We start from the raw sequence: 14,166 nt of genomic DNA on the forward strand, positions 1-14,166 counted from the left end.
CTTTCTTTCTTTCTTTCTTTCTTTTTGGTTTTTTTGAGAAAGGGTTTCTCTGTGTAGTTCTGGCTGTCCTGGAACTCACTCTGTAGACCAGGCTGGCATCGAACTCAGAAATCTGCCTGCCTCTGCCTCCCAAGTCCTGGGATTAAAGGCGTGCCCCAAGTGCTGGGATTAAAGGCGTGCGCCACCACTGCCCGGCTAGATGAAACTTTATAAAGAGTAAAAAATTATCCAACAATAAATGTTTAATGAGAGGCAAATATGTTTTCAATTGTTGTAAAAGTATGACAAAGCATGTTATAATACTGGACAAGTGATTCCACTCTCCCTCTGAGACTGAACTTGAAATTATCTTGCTTCAGCCTCCTGAGTGCTGAGATTACATCTAGTTCCTCTTTCTCCTCTTCCTCCTCCTCTTCCTCCTCTTTCTCTTCTTCCTCCTCCACTTCCTTGTCTTCTAGTTTTTTAAAGGAACCCATATAACGAACTGCAAGGATCTACAGATCTGCTCTAGGACTTTCCTGACGAGGAATGGGAACCCAGCTTACTTGACAGAGTGTAGTTCAAGGCCATCTATCATTATATTATTAAGGCCAATCGGAAATTGATGAGAACCTGTCTCAAAAAATAAAAATAAAATAAATAAATACTTTAAATTCATTTTCCCTTCTCCCAAGCTTCTTTACTTTTTATTGTTAAATCTATTTTCTGTAGCAGCTCTGTTCTCTTGAAATGTGGTATGAGACAGAACTTTAAGTGTTATAGAATCCATACTGAATAGTTAAAAGAAAACAGGGCTGGGTGTGGTAGCAGAGACAGATGAACCTCTGTGAGTTCCAGACCAGCCAGGGCTGCCTAAGATCCTGCCTCAGCAACAACAAAAGTTAAAAAGAAAACAGAAACACATCTTAATAAGTTCCATTTAACCAGCTATGTTCTTTTTTTGTTTTGTTTTTCGAGACAGGGTTTCTCTGTGTAGTCCTGGCTGTCCTGGAACTCACTCTGTAGACCAGGCTGGTCTCGAACTCAGAAATCCACCTGCCTCTGCCTCCCAAGTGCTGGGATTAAAGGCGTGCGCCACCACCGCCCGGCGCTATGTTCATTTTAATGTAAACTAATATAGAAATTATTAATGAGATATTTTATATTTTAAAATTACTGTCTAATATTCAATCACCCAATATGATGTATATCATTTTACATTGATGGACTTCTTGCTTGTGTGTCCAAGAATGGTACAAATTTACATTTTCAAAACATTTCAATTTGGGCGACCAACATTTTATCCACCTAATTAGTATATGTAGCTCCTGGCTTCCAAATTGGAGAAGACAGTTCTAGAAAGCAGCTAGCATTTATTAAGGGTTTACTATGTGCCGAGAACTGCCCAGAGTTTACCACGTGGAGATTGTAACTCTGTAAGGCATTATCCTAGCAGATGCACTCGGGGCAGGTGCTGGCTAACTCTTCTTGCAGGACTGCTGCCAAAACCTGGCCCAGTTTGGAGGATCCCGGGCGGGGTCGGTCACGGTGTGACTTGTAAGGGAGAGGACCAGGAGGGGCTCATGTAGTATACAGAGCACGCGCCCTGGCGGTTGCTCAGAGTTGCCCCGCGGGACACTGGGACCACACTCCAGGCGTTGCTCAGCGGCTCAACTTGGTGCTAGGGCTCTCACAAGCCCCTTACTGCGACCATGTTCCAGCCTGCAGCCTAGCGGGGATTTCACCATAGAGTCCTCGGTGGCCAAGTGTGGTGGCACTAGAAGGAGTCTTGGCAGCGAGGGATACTAGTTCCCATCCGCTGGCTGTGACCGCCTCAGAGTAACTGCTCAGGCCCAAGGCGCTCAACTACCCTCATCCCATTTGGTGAGTGGCTTCCCTGCCACTCACTGCCTCTGCTTGCTTCATGGAGGGCCCTAGCAGATATTCCACCAGGCCATGAACCACCGAGCCCTGATGATGCATCATGCTCACCAGCTGGGCTCCTCCTTGCTTCAGCCCCTCACTCTTTCTTCAGCTCCCAGCATCCAGACCCTCTTCATTTTTACCCTTGAGTGCTTCAGAATCACCTCCTTGGCCACCGCCTCCACAGTGAGTGTCCATTCTCTATTGGCTCGGTGCACAGTGGGTCTGTTTAGAAGTTGTGGGGGAACAAGGCTTAGGGATCAGCCTTGACTGTACTCAGGCCATTAGCCTGTGGTCTGTTGTGTTGGTCTTCCACCTAGGAAATGAGATTGGGACCTTAAGTTTTCCAAGGAATGAAGCCAGTTAGGAGAGAAAGCCTAGAGCATCCTAGGAGATTTTTCAGACCTTCCTGTGGCCAACCTTATTCTCCTTTAAGACTAAACTGGTTCCATTCCTGAAAGTGCTGGTCCTCCACCCTTCCCTTGCCAGAAACGTTGAGCTGTGACCATACTTAACTGCCTTGACACAACAACATCTGGTCAGGGGAAAGTCCACCCACACTCCCTGGCTCTGTGGGAAGCAGGGTAGCATGGTTCGTTCATTCAGATGTCTTGGAACTTTTCTCAGCAACCTTGGCCAGACTTTTCCCAGTCATGTTGGCCTCTCCGACCCAGAGTGGAGAAAGCTTTCAATAAGCAAACCGGCTTTCTTCAGCACTGACTTCCAGGAGCCCACCCAGCTGCTACAGCTCAGGACAGTTCTCTGAGTAGGAGTGGAGGAGGGGGGCTTTTAAGGTCATATCTAGTCTTACCCCACCCGTCTGCAACCGAATCTGGTTTGCTAATTAAGACTCCTCCAAAAGCCTCACACACACACACACACACACACACACACATACACACACACACACACCAGTTATCTGACTTTCCTAAAGAGAAGAGGGTTGTGTTCATTGCAGATAATTTTCTTCCTTGAATTTTTAGTTTTCTTTCATTATAAAACAGAAAAAGAAAAGATTGGCCTTGATATCTATAGCAACTGCTTAGTTTCCACTTTGGTATAGGCTTGACCTCAGAGCTCAGAGTTTCTACAGGGAAATTAAGCATTTCCTGACATAGGGACACTTGAAGGCCTCATTCTCAACCTGGGAATGTATTTTGGGGCAGGTGAGACAGGCTGACTAGGGAGCCTCCCATTCTCTGTGGAGAATAGTCTACCTCATGAAGAAGACTGTCTTCCCTGCAAGAAACAGGGAGCAAAGCAAAGTACTTCCCATAGAACAACCTCCGAAGTTTACCTAGGGTGGAGTAAGAGGGTAGGGGATCACAAGCTGAAGAGCTGTAGCTAAACCCCTTTAGGACTTCAAAGCAGAAAGACATAAAAGGAGGCTGTTAGTGACTTTGAAACACACAGTACTTACTGGGCTGGCTTTGTAGGGCCATAGCACCCCACTGATTCTCCAAGGACTCTTAGCTCCCTTTGGCCGTGCCTCCACCTCCTCCTCTCTTTACTTTGGTCAGAGTCTCTGTTGTCTACTACCTGTTCAAAAAGCATGAGGTGGCCCTTCAGGGATTTCTATGGAAGATCTTCCAGGCCTGGCTGCATGCATTTCAAGGCTTTCCTTTGGTAATGGGAGCAGTCTCTTCTGGGTGACTGGTGTTGTAGAATCAGGTAGGTTGCCATCACCTCATTGAATTTTTGCTCTCTCAGAGGCTCAATGATTTCTCCGGCTTATACCGTACCATAACTCTCATGGTCTTCTTGCTAGGTCTCAAAGTGCCTAGGAAACTCTCTGTAGAAGTAGGTGGTAAGCTTGCTGTGCTATCCCTGACCATGGGACACCTCATGATTTGGTTGATGGTGGGCCTCCTGCAGGGAGTGATCATCAGCAGTTTGACAACGACATTGAAAATATCAATGGAAACGTGAAGGAATGCTGGAGTTTGCAACCATCATCTGCTGCCTCAAGTCAGCAAAAGATCTGCCTTGGAAAGGTAAGCTCCTGGCCACCATGAGGAAGAAGAGGAGGACCACTAAACTCCAGATATTGATGGGGTAGCCCTCACAGTCCTCAGTTTGAGTGAGTTCTGGTGACAGTAGGCCAGTGTGCCAAGAAACCCATTAGCTTCTGCCCAGCGATCACTTTAGTAGCCAAGCAAAAATCTCACAACCTGGTGTTCCTCCTTCAGTCAATCCGAAAGTTGCTGACACAAAATACAACATAGTTCAGGTTGACAGGGACCAACTGCAAACGGAAAGAACAAAATGAAGGATCATGGACACTAAAAGCTGCTCATTGGTAAGGACAACAGTGAGCAGAGGCACCAAGAAAATCAAGAGAAATTGATAAGACAACAAGCACTCCAAATCCACAGTGTCTAGGCTGGGGAGCTGGCTCTGGAATCCAGAAGGTCTGCAAACGACCTGTATTTGGTTCTCAGGAACAGGTCAGGTGGCCCACAACTGCCCTAACTCCAGCTCCAGGAGACCTTACAATCTAGACCCTAAGGGCACCAATACAGCACACTCAAAGGTACTACAGGACACTGAAAATAGTTATGGAAAGCATTCCATATAATTTTACTTATATGACTTCTGAAGGTCAAAAGAGGGCATCAGATTCTCTGGAAGTTGAACTATGGGCAGTTGTAGTGAGTGTTTGGTGAAAAGAGTGATATTTTGAAAAGCCAAGAGACCGTCTAGCTTTGCTAGCTATCTGGGCCACCTGCCATGTTCCAGCTGTTTCCACCCTGACCGTGGCTCCGGGTAGCTAGAAGATCCGGCCCTGGCACCCACGAGACACTAACAAGGCCCTGCAGCAGCAGGGATCTATTACTACTAAATACCAGGCAGTTAGCCCTGGTATGGCCTGCTACTGGGGACATGTTGAGGTCTGAGGGCTGTACAGAACTAGCCCCATCCTTCACCTAGGCACTGTGGGAGAGCTGGCCCTAGAGGCCTGAGAACAGGAGAATTGACCCCACCCAGAGCCAGCCACAGTACTCAGGGACCCAGACATTGCAGGAGTTAGGAGTTATTTAGCCCTGAGGATGCTAGTGTGGCAGAACTGGCCCCAAGTACAAGGAGTGTGGCAGAACTGGGACAAGTACAGGGAGGTACACTCCTCTGTAGTTGTCCCTCAACACCTGCAGCAGGCAGCAGACTTACACCTGGGGTCATGCGAGCAGGAGAGGTGGCCCTGTCCTTCACCAGCTGGGGTACTTGGAAGAACAATCCCTGCACCTCACCTGGGAAGCACAGCAGAGCTGGACCTACATACAGGGATTGTGGGTAAGATGACTGAGAGGGCGTGAGTGTGGCAGAGCTGGCCCTGCCTCTTGTCTGCTGTGCAGTGCCATGGCAAGAGAGAGATCCCTTTTCCTTGCGTTTGCCCTCACCATGGAGGTAGGGGGAGAGTTGGCTCCATGAGGTCAGTAGAGCAGGAGAGCTGGCCCTGCCCCTCATCGTGGGAGCACAGTAGAACTGATCCTGATGGCAGGGGTATGGGTGAGCCAGCCCTGAGACTGTGAGGCTAGGAGAGCCAGCCCGGCCTCTTGTCTGTTATGCAGCAGTGACTACTTCCCTGGTCCCTAGTCACCTACAGCAGGCAGGAAAGCTTTCCCTGGACTCATGAGAGCAGGAGAGCTGTACCCCTGCCAATCCTCCCACCTGCTACAACAGTCTGGAGAGGAGGCCCTGCAACCTAGCCTGGGCATCATAGTATAACTGGCCCTGGATGTCAGAGTTATAGGTGATCTGTCCCTGCTGCTTGTATACTGGGCACTGGCACAGAAGAGGCAGACACACACACCCCCATCATCTGTGGCACATGAGAAAGCTGGCTCCAGTTATCAGTGGGATAACTGGCTATGTTTCTGACTGGCTGCAGCACTCAGGAGGGCAGATCTGCACTTCACCTGGGCAGCAGGGTAGAGATCGCACTAATTGTGGGGGCTTAGGGAGATCTGGCCCCAAGGGCATGAGCACATGAGAGCCCCCAGGCTGGTATCTTTCAGGCCCTAATCCAGGGCTTTCAATTGGTCCACCCCAACATCTACCCCATCAATGAACTGCTGGAGTGACAGGAAAGGGCTGGTCCTACAGATCTAAAGTTACAGGATCTCCATGACTCAAGGCAAGAGCAGCATATCCAAGAGGAGCCCCAGTGAGGATCCAGACTGATAGAGCAGCAGAAGCCAGAAGCTTCACACAGGACACGAGTCATTGCGATGAACACTTACAAGCAAAGAAGTGTGGACAAAAGGGAAGAAAGTGGAACGCCCTGTGAGACACTGCAGCTTCCACAAGAGCGTTTTGTCTGTTGCAGGGGAAGGCTGCAAGGGTGGAGGGCAGGTATGAGGGAAGGAGGAGGTGGATGGGATTGGGGTGTATGATATAAACGAAGTTCTCAAGGAACCAATAAACCTTTTTAAATTAAAAAAAACAAGCAACAACATCACAACCAAATGACTGTTTAACAATGTGAATATTATTTCCAATATAAAAGAAATATGCCATGATTAAGGGGTGAAGGAGGTTAATGTTAGTACTGATCCAGATGGCCTTCTTTTCTCCCTAGTGCAGGGCCATCTGCCTTGGCTTCTGAGAGGTGCCTGGTCCATGCTGCATGGAAGCGAGGCATCCAGGTGACCCACAGTGCTAACAAAGCTGGGGTCACACTGCCAGCCCACCAACTGGAATCTCCTCAGTAGTAATAAGATTCCCCAAAGCTTGGCCTGCTGAGCTCTGTCAATCATCCACATCCATGGAAGAACTCTCAGGTGTTCTCAGTGTTATTGCCCTGAGTCTTCTAAGACTTACCCACCAGGATGCTCCTGCAGAAAGGTCAGGCCTTCCAAAGGCTGCCTGGGCCTTAAGTCGACTGTGGACCTCATCACTGTTTTTAGGGTGCATGCAGGTGCACTCTCACAGGATATGTTTAACTTGTGCACTTCTCCATGTGTGTCCTTGTGTACATGCACGTGTATGCTCAACTTTATGTGTGCATAGTGTGTGTCTACACGTGTACTTCAGTCTCAAATGTCATCTCACAGGTGCTGAACACCTTGACTTTTGGACACAGGGCTTTGCAAGGGCATCGATGTTGAAATGCACTTGTCTAGCTGGAAGGTGGTGGCACAGGACTTTAATCAGGAGGAAGAAAAGGAGTGTCTCAGTGAGTTCTGTGCTAGCCTGGTCCACAGAGTGAGTCAGGGCTCAATATAGAAACACTGTCTCCAGAAACCATGAAAAAAGTGAAGTGTATCTGCCTCCATCTCCACGTGCTAGGTGACAAGCATCAGCCAGCATGCTGGCTCTTCCCTTGCACTCTGGGGATAAACTGAGGTCTCACATGGGAAGCAGACACTGTATGCACAGAGTCATTGTCCCAGCCTTCTTGTGCTTCTAAGTCTTGCCAAGCCTGTAGCTGTCACACTCTTGTCTTGCAGCCCAGCCAATTCTCATCAAGGACTGGAGAACCAGGAGCAGCAATCATTGTGTCTATGTAGTTTCTTCCAGGGACATTTTCAGGCAGCCCAGGTATGAAAGGAATTTAGTCCTTTATTATAGTATGCATGAGAAAAAGGAATGACAGTATCATGTCAGGTAGGTGTACCAGTGCAAGCTCCCCCACCCATTGTTGGTATCAGTTGAAGCAGGAACCCCAACAAACAAGGTGCACTGACAATGTGGTGCTAAAGAATCACCGAAGACTGGAAGCAAGGCCAGTAACCTTTCTGCTTTCCTTATTGGCAAAGGCTGTGGTCTCTATGCTCCCCAAACCTTCTTCCCCATGTCCTCCCACAGGGCCAGCAAGGAGCTCTGGATGCACAGGGTTTCACGGACTCCCACAGGGCCAGCAGGGAGCACTTACTTCACAGGCCCTCACCGCTGTGCACAGGGGAGGAACTCAGTGCTCACGCTAGTTCCAGATATGAGTCACAGGCAATGATTACTGCACATATGGATGCTTGGTTTTCTCTCCAACAGAGAGAGCTTCTGGTTCAGGGGACTATGTGGCTATTATGAGGTGCCATGTCAGTATTCTCAGATTTGGGCACTGAGATTTGTTGTAGGGTGTTTGCTTTTTTAAAAAGATTGTCATGCATCTAGACTGGCCTCAAACTCTGTGTTGGAAGATGACCTTGACTGTCTGGTTTTCTTGTTTCTTGCCCCAAATCCTGAAATTCTGGCCATGAACCACCTGATTTGATTTGATGCTGTCCAAGAACCCAGGGACTCCTGCATGCTAGGTACACTGAGCTATAGCACTAGGCCTGTTGTTGAAGTCTCACACTGCTGCCGAAGCTTGCTTACTGCTCCCTGTATAGTCCAGACAGACCTTGACTCCAGTCTAAGCGTCCAGAGTCCTGAGATTACAGGCAAAATTCTTCACCCTAGCTCTTATGTTTAGTTTTAAGAAAAACCCACAAACTCCCTAGACCTGGCTAAACGTGAGGCAGGTGAGATCACCCAAGGGTGAGGGGAATAAGCCTTCAAAAAGTGGGCATGAGGCTTCATCTTCCTATTTTGTCAGCTACATGGTTGGGCTCAGGCTTGTAGTGGCTTCTGCCTTCTCTTCTGTCCATGGTGCTGCACAGAGAAGTTAGATGACGTCAGCTCAGGGCTGCTAGGCAGAACACACCTGCAAAGTTACCTGGCTACATAGGGACAGTCCTGAAAACTGCATGTTGACCTTACTTTCCTTGAAATGGCATGGCACTGGGACAGCCTCCTTTCCCTCCTTCCACAGCTCAGCAGCTTCAGAAGAGGGAAGTCTGGCTACAGCTCATGTCTGTAGTACTTGGACATATTCTCAGTAGGAAAAATTAGTCATCTAGAAAGGAAGGAAGAAAGGAAGAAAGAAAGGGCAGGGTCAGCACTACAGACCTTTAACTCCATTAAGGAACTGTGGAGGCAAGAGGATCAATAATTCAAGGGTATCTTCAGTCACAGAGTGAGTGAAAAACCAGGAATACCTGTTTTTTTTTGTTTTGTTTTGTTTTTTGTTTTTTGGTTTTTTTTTTTTTTTTTTGTCTTAGAATGGAGCAAACCAGGCTTGGTAGGAAAATCTTACAATTAGTAGGGGGAGACAGTGAATTCAAAACTCAGGGTCATCCACATGAGTCCATGTTCACTGGCAAAGCAAAGAAAGGACATCAGTATAAAGTTTAGACAGTCAGTAGTAAGGAGGAAAGGGAAGCAACAGAGTTAGAAAACTCTAGATACTGCTAAAAGGACTGAATTTGTGTATGATACATACATGGCCACAGAGGTAGCTCTGTCTGTCTCTCTGTCTCTGTCTGTCTCTCTCTCTTTGTTCTGTGTCTGTGTGTGTGTGTGTCTTTGTGTCTGTCCTCACACTTGTAGGCCAAGAATGGTCCTCAAATGCTTTTCCACCATAACTTTTGAGACAGGATATGCCAGTGATCTCAGGCTAGCAAGCTCCCACTTCTGATTCTCTGGACCTCCAGGCCTAAGATGACACAAGGATGCTGCCTTGTCATTTTCTTACACTGTGACACTTTACCCAACAGCCATCTCCACAGCCCCAGAGACCAGATCTGATAGTTCAAAAATATTTAGAGCATGCATGTTCTTTTTCAGACAGGATTTCACTCAGCCTGGAACTTACTCTTGCCTACATTGGCCTTGGACTTTTGATACTTGACAGGGCCAAGTGGCTCAAAACTGAAATTTCTACATTGGGGAATTAGAGATAGGAGGATGAGAATCCTGCTTAAGGCCATCTAAGGCTCCAAGGTGGCCTGTTGGGTTATATGAGATCCCGATTAAAACACAAATGCTAACAGCATTACAGTTCACCTAAGGAGGAACTAAGGCACCAAGATCCACAGGAAGTAAAAGCCAGCCTGGGCCACACCCTGAGTTTCATTCCTTCTGAATTATAGATGAGACTGTGTAAACACTAAAACCAGCATAGCAATACTATTCCTACTAACCAAAGTAGAAGGAGCCACATGACAATGGAAGTGTGCCTAAGACATCTGAATACACCTATTGGCATAAGAACAGGTTTCCATCCTCTGTTGTAGGTGGAATGTGTTCCCTTAGCATACTACTGTGAGTCTGTTATTATGAACAGCAGCAAATTCAAGGATTTGTTGTTGTTGTTGTAGTTAGTGTTGTTCATCTATTGATTTTTAATTTCCAAAACTTGTGATTTTTAATTTTATGTTTGTGTTTTGTGTTTTCCACCTAAGGCCATCTTCAGTGTTACATGAATCCCTAGGAACCCAGTTTAAGAAAGAACCTGTGAAACCTGCCTGACTGGAATTTGTTCATGTACAAGAAGAGACAGAGACAGAGCGCCCTACCAGGGCTTCCATGTCCCAGGGCATGAATGGCAAGGAATCTTCAGGGTGAGAGGCCAGCTCTCCAACCCAGGCTGGGCAGAGCCTCTGAGAAGTCCTTCTTGGTTTTGTCTGCTTAGCTCTCCTGGTCCAGTGCCAGAGTCCAGCCCAGAACCCGGGTAATGAACTTTCCCAGAGTTGTGCCTTGTGGGTTGGGGAACATGGAGTCCAGTTCTGGCTACTTCCTGCTAAAGTGGATTAAGACACCCATCTCTTTTCAGATTAGGGAGAAAAAACATTCTGTCCTAAGAACTAGTGTTGCTCAGGGGACTGTGCAGATAAGAAATGTGAATGTTCTCACAGAGGCAGAATACCATAGGAAGAGTATATTGACCTCAGGAGATATCCCAGCAGGATTACTCTGCCAGGAACCTTGTTGTCCTATGTTCAAATTAGGGGAGATATATGGTCAGAGAGACCATGTCAGTCATATGGGCTTCTATGTGCTTCACGTTGTGACAGAAAAAACACAGGAGATGACATCTTACCAATGTGACCGTGGGAAGGACAGGGAAGGGTTCCCAGAAGCTCTCTCAAAGGATGTCCATGGCTGATTACCTGGGCAAGAGCAAGCAACCTGGAAATACCCAGAGCAACCTTCTGGATTTGTGCAGCTGAGTGCAGACTCCAGGTAGAGGCCTGAAGTTGTCAGGAGGCAGGGCCACAGAAGGTTGCTGCCCCATCATGAGGGTCTCTAGTTCAAACACGATCACGATAACGATCACTCTATCACGGTGTGGCACGTGGTGGTGAGTGTGGGATTGTGGTGCCAATGTGAAAAGTGGCCTTGAAGGAACAAGCATAGAGAGACAGGAGGTGATTTACTAGAGGGCAGAATTGGTGGAGAGAGGGCACAGCTGCCCCTGGAGTCACTCCACAGCTGTGCTTTTCATATGTTTGCTCTGAGGTCAGTCTGAGGACTCTAGCAATGTAATATATTGTATAATGTTTGAAGAAGACTGCCCTATAGAGGAGTCCCACGTGGGCACTTGCAGGCCTCATTCTCAACCTGGGAACCCATTTTGGGGCAGTTAGGGAGACTTCTCTGGGGAGAGAAGGCTACCTCCTGAACAAGACCATGTTCCCTGCAGGAAACAGGGAGCAAAGGACAGTCACACCCCATAGAACAATCTCTGATGTTTACCCAGGCTGGGGGAGATGCATGGGGATACTGTTCCACATACAGCTTTAGGGCACTTTTGCATACAGCCCTCTCCTCTGAGGGGGACCCAGTGTAAACCAGCCCTTTCTGCTTGGGATATTACTTGGATGGATCTCTTCTGGGTTGGACAGCTCTTCCTGTGCAGGAGGAGCCTGTGACCACACTGGCTCCTGAACCTCTGCCCTGGCTCCCTAGTTCGCAGGGGCTGTCTAGTTTGCAGTCAATGCAATCCCCAGCACATAGTTCACAAGCCATGGAGCTGGGGCTGGTCCTTTTCAGGACTTCAAAGCAAAAAGACACAGGAATGAGGCTCTTCATGACCTTGAAACACACAGGACTTACGTGACTGACCCTGCAGTGCCATAGCACCCCACTGGTTCTCTAAGGACTCACTGCTTCCCTTGGCCCAGGTCCCACCCTCACTTCTCCCTGATCAGCACCTCTGCTGTCCACTCCTGGTTTGACAAGCATGAGGTGGCCCTTCAGGGGTTTCTATGGAATTAGTTTTTCTGAATGACAGGTTAAGTTCCTAAGTGTGCCAGAAGTGGCATTCATTTGTCACAAAAGACAAGAGGGAATATGGATAACTTGAATGAGGATATGCACCCATCTGGTCACAATTCCCTTTCCTTGGAGTCAGGTTCTTACATGAGGCTTGACTTCTCTTCAGTAATGGCAGGCAGCAGTACAGTTTTCTGAGGCAGTTTGATTGTTTTCCTCGTTCTCATCCAGTGGTGATGCTGGTTACCAGCAGAAGCTGGACCTCCCTTCTGATGCTGGCCATTACGAATGGTCTCTTCTTGAATGATGGGCATTTCCTGACTATTGGCCGTATCCTAAATGATGGCCTATTCCTATTTTATGAACTCTTGCTGGATGAAGTTCTTTACCTGTTTAAGGGTCTCTTTCTCCAAGATATACCAGAGGAAGAGCCTGTGAGGGTTACACTCTTAGCTGTCTGCGGTGATCCCCAGAACTCCTTTTGGGGCCTACAGGAAATATTTCTATGTCAATTGTAGACTCATTGTCTAGTCTTGAAGAGGAAGTATATAGAAATCAAGACAGGACAGGTTCAGTCAGGCTACCATAGAAGACAAGTTTGGACTGTGAGAAATTCTCACTGATTTCCAACCTGCTGCTTACGAGGGAGTCAGTCACAAGAGAGTCCATTGGGATAGATATGGACAGTGGGTCCTCTTTGGCTGGCAGCAGACAGGATATCTTCTGCCTCCCTGCCAGGAATTCTTATCTTCCTCCTCCTCTAGCTTAGATGAAGGTGAGGAAAAGGAATAGAGCGAAGAGGCTCAGTAGCTATCCTTCTGAAAGCAGGGAGGGTGTGAAGATCTTTCTGGCCTGGCTGCATGCATTTCAAGGCTTTCATTTAGTGGTGGGAGCTGTCTTTCCTAGGTGACTTGTGTTGTCAAATCACGTAGGTTGCAATCACCTCATTGAATTTTTACTCTCTGAGAGACTTTATTTCTTCATGCTTATACCCCATGACTGTCATCTTCCTGACAATGCTAGGGCTCCAGTTTCCTGGGAAACTCTGTGTGGAAGTAAACCTGCCTCACTGTCCCTGTTCATGGGGTGCATTGTAATGATGTATACAGTAGGCAATGTGATGGGACTGATCATCAGTTCGATGATGTCTTTGAAAATATTAGTGGAAAGATTAAGAGGAATGTTGAAGCTTGAGGTGATCTGCCTCCTCAACCTCCATAAAAGTCCTGCCTGGGAAAGGAAAGCACCGGGCCACGGTGAGGAAGAGGAGGGCACATAAACTCCAGATACAGACTGGGCAGCCCTCACATCCCTCCACGTGTAGGATTTCCAGGGCACTGTAGGGCAGCGTGCCACAGAAATCCACCAGCTTCTGCCTAGGAATCACTTTACCATCCAGGCTGGAATTGTACAGCTTGGTGTTCACATCTCTCCCTGCAGTCGATCAAAGTGTTGTTGATCTTTATCTTTCTATAGACAATGTGATTGTCACAGCAGTACTGCACCCCATGCAGTATCTGGGCAAACATCCTTTGAGCCTAACTCTCCTCTAAAGACCCCCATTCACGGATGCAGTCTAGTAGCTCTCCCAGAGGTCTGCTCCATCACCAGGTAGGTGGTTGTTCCCTGGATCATAAAAAACAGCTTGATGATGGGTAAAGGATTTCATAACGCTGACTTCACTACTGATAAATGTGTACTTCATGTTCCTGAGAAGTTTCACATCCACACAGGTTGGTGTGGGCACACGGTAGGCCAGTTTCAGCACTGAAATGCTTCCTTTAAATAGAGCCATCACCCATCTGCCAACATCTGTCTTTTTTAGTTCAGACATGATTTACATCCTTCCAAGTTCATCTGCTTACACTTACATCCTTGAGAGACTGTCATGGCCTTAGTCAAACATGGATACTATGTATCATAAACTTGCCATATATGCATTTGTGGTCATTGTTTATTTTTCTGACATTGGTCATGCTTTGTGTTGCTTACTTTTTAAAAGATACCGAGAATATACTGGTTGCTGGCATGGTTTTGACCAGCAGCCCTCTCATAATTGTCTCTTGCACCTTCTTTCTGCCTTTCCTATAAACGTCCTCACTTCTCCAGTCATGGTTCCCAAGTTGACTGACTGGCTGGCTCCTGGCATGGGGACTCCCTGCTATGTGAACATGCCAGGAGAGCCTAGATCTGTCCTTCATACAGAGAGGAGGTGAGCAATGAGTC

At 47.5% G+C, this 14,166-nt stretch overlaps 1 pseudogene; it reads right to left on the reverse strand.

Moving 5' to 3' along the window:
• Positions 1–3,608: 3,608 nt before the first annotated feature.
• LOC114616978 lies at positions 3,609–13,735 on the reverse strand (annotated as a pseudogene).
• Positions 13,736–14,166: the final 431 nt, after the last annotated feature.

This window comes from Grammomys surdaster, unplaced genomic scaffold (genome assembly GCF_004785775.1).
Source record: "Grammomys surdaster isolate TR1022 unplaced genomic scaffold, NIH_TR_1.0 133, whole genome shotgun sequence".
In the NCBI taxonomy this organism is placed as follows: Eukaryota; Metazoa; Chordata; class Mammalia; order Rodentia; family Muridae; genus Grammomys; species Grammomys surdaster.